Here is a 6,452-nt window from a genome sequence, read left to right as displayed (position 1 = left end):
CACGGGGAGAACGGGGTACAAACTCCGGTCAGACAGCACCCTTAGTCGGGATCGAACCCGGGTCTCTGGCGCTGTGAGGCAGCAACTCTACCGCTGGTGATGGGTTAACGGTGTCAACATTAGAGTGTAACGGAGAGATAGATGTGGTCATCTCTCTCCCCCCTGGAGAGAGGAACAGATATTGTGCGCTAAATCCCATTTCTGCCAAATATCTCTGATTGATCTGAAGAATATCTCTGCGAATGGCCGCGTGGTGACATTGGGAATTAAAATCCCACCTGCTAACTTGGTGTGATGTGTGGGCACGACATCTTTAACTGCTTCACCACACACCCTTGGGCAGCAGTTAGAAGGCTGTTTGATGTAACTGCGCAATGCACCATCTGTGGAATGAAATGTCTGAGCATTTTGTCTGGAACAGACTCGTTTGAACGAGCCCTGGTGAGACCACATCTGGAGTATTGTGTGCAGTTTTGGTCTCCTAATTTGAGGAAGGACATCTTTGCTATTGAGGCAGTGCAGCGTAGGTTCACCAGGTTAATCCCCGGGATGGCAGGACTGTCATATGAGGAAAGATTGGAAAGACTGGGCTTGTATTCACTGTAATTTTGAAGGATGAGAGGGGATCTTATAGAAACATATAAAATTATAAAAGGACTGGACAAGCTAGACGCCAGAAAAATGTTCCCAATGTTGGGGGAGTCCAGAACCAGGGGCCACACAGTCTTAGAATAAAGAGGAGGCCATTTAAAACTGAGGACGAGAAAAAACCTTTTCACCCAGAGAGTTGTGAATTTGTGGAATTCTCTGCCACAGAAGGCAGTGGAGGCCAATTCACTGGATGAATTTAAAAGAGAGTTAGATAGAGCACTAGGGGCTAGCGGAATCAAGGGATATGGGGAGAAGGCAGGCACGGGTTTCTGATTGTGGATGATCAGCCATGATCACAATGAATGGCAGTGCTGGCTCGAAGGGCCGAATGGCCTCCTCCTGCACCTATTTTCTATGAATCTATGTTTCTAACAGTGTGGTGATGTTCGCCGTGAGACTCGAACTCCCCCTCCTTCTTTATCACCGTGAAAACACAAAGTACTTTCAGTTTAGTGTGTGCAAGATCGCGTTCGTGTGAGATTACATGTGAGATGAAACATGTAAATTGTCCCTTGTGCGGGGATCGCTGGTCGGCGCGGACTCGGTGGGCCGAATGGCCTCTTTCCGCTCTGTATCTCCAAAGCTAAGACTGAAACCAAAATCAAAATGAACAGCGTGTGCAGCTCTTTGGAGAACGGTTGGCAAAATAAAACTCAATACTTGCAAAGAGCTAAACCTCGTTATCCTTAATTGCCTCGCTGCTGTTCCAGAAGATGAAGGCAGAGTGTTTTTGTTTTATGGTTATGACTCCAGAATGGTTTTGCTGTAAAACGCAGGGAAAACATCATTAGTGACGGTCTCTCAGAATGCTGGAGTAACTCAGCGGGGCAGGAGGCATCTCTGGAGAGACGGAATGGGTGAGGGTTCGGGTCGAGACCCTTCTTCAGAAACGTCACCCATTCCTTCTCTCCAGAGATGCTGCCTGTCCCGCTGAGTTACTCCAGCTTTTTGTGTCTATCTTCGGTTTAAACCAGCACCTGCACTTCCTTCCTGCACAGTGACATCTCTCAGAATCCCGCCTGTTTCATCTCACATGTAATTCTGTGATTCATTTCGATGTCCCTTGTCATCCTGAATGTAATTTTCTTCTTCCGTGACCCTGGTGACTGGCTCGGTCTAGCATCCCACCCTCCCCAGGCTGCCTGCCCGTTGACTCCAAGTGACTCCTTGCCTCATCACAGTCTTTATCGTTGAGCGTGGGTGGGTGACTTAATCACGACATTAGACTGCAGCTTCCGCAGCCTAGTGCTGGCTTATCCGTCACACACAGAGGTGCAGCGGGTAGAGCTGCTGCCTCCCAGCGACAGAGGTTTAAGCGCATTTTGGAGAGGCACTTGGATGTGCAGGCAATGGACAATAGACAATAGACAATAGGTGCAGGAGGAGGCCATTCGGCCCTTCGAGCCAGCACCACCATTCAATGTGATCATGGCTGATCATTCTCAATCAGTACCCCGTTCCTGCCTTCTCCCCATACCCACTGACTCCGCTATCCTTAAGAGCTCTATCTAGCTCTCTCTTGAATGCATTCAGAGAATTGGCCTCCACTGCCCTCTGAGGCAGAGAATTCCACAGATTCACAACTCTCTGACTGAAAAAGTTTTCCCTCATCTCAGTTCTAAATGGCCTGCCCCTTATTCTTAAACTGTGTGGCCCCTGGTTCTGGACTCCCCCAACATTGGGAACGTGTTTCCTGCCTCTAACGTGTCCAACCCCTTAATAATCTTATACGTTTCGATAAGATCCCCTCTCATCCTTCTAAATTCCAGTGTATACAAGCCTGGATTACGTTCGAGAGGTGATCTTATTGTGGTGTCTATCCTTTGGGAAGGGCAATGCACCTGCAAACATGCACATCCCACACCTTTGTGAGACACCATCCCACACCTTTAAATCCCTGTCCCACTTAGGCGATGTTTTAGGCGACTACAGGCGACTAGGCCGACGCCACACGATCGCCAGGGTGTCGCCTGTACGGTCGTGAGTCGTCTACAAAGAGTCGTGGCGTCTTTTCGGTCGCCACTGGATTTTCAGAATGTTAAAAAAATGTTCAGCGATATTGGTTTGACCCTCCCTCTCTCCCTCCCTACTTCCCTCCCTCTCTCTCCCTCCCTCCCTCCCTCCCTCCCTCCCTCCCTCCCTCCCTCCCTCCCTCCCTCCCTCCCTCCCTCCCTCCCTCCCTCCCTCCCTCCCTCCCTCCCTCCCTCCCTCCCTTCCTTCCTCTCTCCCTCCCTCCTTCCTCTCTCCCTCCCTCCCTCTCTCTCTCTCTCTCTCTCTCTCTCTCCCTCCCTCCCTCCCTCCCTCCCTCCCTCCCTCCCTCCCTCCCTCCCTCCCTCTCCTACCTCCCTCCCTCCCTCCCTCCCTCCCTCCCTCCACTCCCTCCTCCCTCCCTCCCTCCCTCCCTCCCTCTCTACCTCCTCCCTCCCTCCCTCCCTCCCTCCCTCCCTCTCCCTCCCCCCCTCCCTCCCTTCCTGCCCTGGTGCTGATGCTGCGGGTGGGACAGAGAGGGGGGACAGAGAGGGGATAGAGAGGGAGAGGGGGAGGGAGGGAGGGAGAGGAGGAGGGAGAGACGGGGAGGGAGAGACAGAGAGAGGGGATAGAGGGGGACAGAGAGGGGGTGACAGAGAGGAAGAGAAGGAGGGAGAGACAGGGAGGGGATAGAGGGGATGAGCGTAGCTTGACATCTCCTGACGGGGGCGCTGTCGTAGGTTGACACCAGGTTGTCGCCAGTGCTGACTTCGGTGAATTCCATTGGCGACGGCCTACGTCAACCGGCGACAGGCACCGGTGTCAAAACCGGAGGCCAAAATGATGTGAGTTGCCTTCAGTTGTTGCCGACACGGTCGTAGCTTGTCGCGGGTGGACGGGGGTTGACTTCGGTTGTCGTAGGTTACCGCCTGTGCGGTCGTAGGTGCGGTCGTAGGTGGACTTCCTACTCGCGACGATTGGGTCGCCGGTTGTCGGTAGCTTGCCGTAGCTTGACGCCGACCAGGGGTAGGTTGTTGTAGCTTGTCGTAGACATTGTCGTTGGGGGTCCAGTCGCCGTTTTTTTGGCGACCTGCTACGACCATGACAGTCGCCTAAACAAATCGCCTAAGTGGGGCAGGCCCTTTAGTCTTTTCATCTCTGGCGTTAGTCCAACCATCTGGTGAAACAAAAACTCCCCTCACCGGTATCCACCTATCACTTGCCAGGTTTTGTCCTGCCTCTCCTCTCTCCCCCCACCACCCCCAACCCCACCTCCACCCCCACCGTCCCTACCACAATAGCACAGAAAGAGTCCCGACTGCAAGTGTTCACGTTCCACAAGTGTTCACATATCCACGTTCACGTATTCACGTGTTCACTTATCCACGTTCCGACCTACTGAATTTCTCCAGCACTTTTTTCTTTGTAAACTATCATCTGCAGTTCCTTTCTGATGTTTCTACATCAGCAGAACTGTCTGCATTTTTTGAGATTCAGCACAGAAACAGGCCCTTCGGCCCGCCGGGTCCAGGCCGACCATCGATCACCCGTTCACACTAGTTCTATGCTATCCCACTTTCTCATCCACTCCCCCCCTACACACTGGGGGGCAATTTACAAAGGGCCGATTAACCTACAAACCCTCACATCTTTGGGATGTGGGAGGAAACCAGAGCACCCGGAGAAAACCCACGCGGTCCCTGGGAGAACGTGCAAACTCCACACAGACAGCACCTGCGGTCTGGATCCAACCTGGTTCTCTGGCGCTGTGAGGCAATGCCTCTACCTGTTGTGCCACTGAGCTGCCTGTAGTTACTCCAGCACCTGCAATTCCTTAGTCTGAAGAAGGGTCTCGACCCGAAACGTCACCCATTCCTTCCCTCCCGAGATGCTGCCTGACCCGCTGAGTTACTCCAGCATCTGCAGTTTCTTTCCTACCTGCAATTCCTTGTTTCAACATTTAAAAGACATTTGGGCGGGTTAATGGGGAGGAAAAGTTGGGTAGGATATGAGGTAAATACGGCAGGTATTCATGCATGAGTGTAGATCATGGGCAGCATGGACAGGTTGGGCCGAAGGGCCTGTATCTGTACTGTATGCCTGACTTCATAGCGCGTCTCCAAATTGTGAGGTGTCCTTCCTCACTGCGATCAATACTTTTAGTTTTGTTTAGAGATACAGAGTGGAGATAGGTTCTGTGGCCCACCGAGTCTGCACCGACCAGTGATCCCTGCACTCACCAGGGACAATCCACAACTTTAATAAAGCCAATTAATAGACAATAGACAATAGGTGCAGGAGGAGGCCATTCAGCCCTTCCAGCCAGCACCGCCATTTAATGTGATCATGGCTGATCATTCTCAATCAGTACCCCGTTCCTGCCTTCTCCCCATACCCCCTGACTCCACTATCCTTAAGAGCTCTATCTAGCTCTCTCTTGAATCCACTGTCAGAGTGAGGCCCAATACAAATTGGAGGAATTGGAGACATTTTGTTTGGGCAGCTTACAACCCAGCGATATGACAACTGATTTCCCTAACTTCAATTAACCCTTGCTTTCCCTCTCTCTCCATCCTCCCCCCACCCTAGTTCTCCGACTAGTTTCGCTGTCCTGATTAATTTTACTAATTGGTGTTAATCTCTAATTTTGAAATTGTTATTTTTATTCATCACCATTTTTAGTGTATAATACAATGTTGTTTATCAATGACATGCAAACATCCTCTCTGTGGATTTTTTTGCCTGCAACTGTTCCATTTTTGGTGGGGCACAGTTCAAATGCCGAACATAAGCCATCCTTTTTTTTGTTTGACCTTGAATGGCATCCTTTGTTAAAATTGATATATAAAAGCGGTGTGCCTGTTTTTCAAAATAGAAACATATGACTGCTCTGAGCTGACACACACGTGCTGAAGTATTCCCTCTGCAACAATATTAGAGCTTCCCATCAGACTTGCTGTAAACACACACATCACCACAGTGAAGAAGGCACAGCAGAGACTCCACTTCCTGAGGATCCTCAGGAAAACCAACCTGCAGGAGAAGCTCATGATGTCCTTCTATCGCTGCTCCATCGAGAGTGTGCTGGCATACTGTATAACCACATGGTATGCCAGCTGCTCAGAAAAGGACAGGAAGGCCCTTCAGAGGGTCATCACGATGGCCCAGAAGATCATCGGCTGCTCACTGCCCTCCCTGGAGCACCTGTTCAGCCTACGCTGCCTCAGTAGAGCAGGCAAAATAATAAAAGATCCATCCCACCCCGGCCACCGTCTGTTTGTTCATCTGCCCTCTGGTCGACGTTTCAGGTCGATCAAATCCCGAACAAACAGACTTAAGAACAGTTTTTACCCCAGGGCCATACGAGAACTGAACACTACCTTTGCACTAGGCAACACCGTTAAAAAATCTTGTACTTAATATAATTGTATTTAATTGTATTTATGTATTTATTTGTTTTTGCATTTATTGCATATATGTTTGTACGCACCGTCAGGATTGGCTATTTTTTAATTTCGTTGTACTCGTTGCAATGACAATAAATGAATATTATTATTATTATTATTATTATTATTATTCACGCTCATGTGATCTGCATTAGACGACAGGTATTCTGCCACTATGTTCACAACATTTAACCTAATGTTTTATAACAGCCAAAATCTCTCTCCATTTTTAGAGACCATTTCTGTTGGTAAAATTATGTTGTCTGCTGTTTGAATGTTAAACATATAACATATAACATATAACATATAACAACTACAGCATGGAAACAGGCCTGTTCGGCCCTACCAGTCCACGCCGACCATTCTCCCTGACCTAGTCTCATCTAC

Source organism: Rhinoraja longicauda, chromosome 41 (assembly GCF_053455715.1).
Source record: "Rhinoraja longicauda isolate Sanriku21f chromosome 41, sRhiLon1.1, whole genome shotgun sequence".
NCBI classification, from domain to species: domain Eukaryota; kingdom Metazoa; phylum Chordata; class Chondrichthyes; order Rajiformes; family Arhynchobatidae; genus Rhinoraja; species Rhinoraja longicauda.
This window is presented reverse-complemented; position numbering follows the sequence as displayed.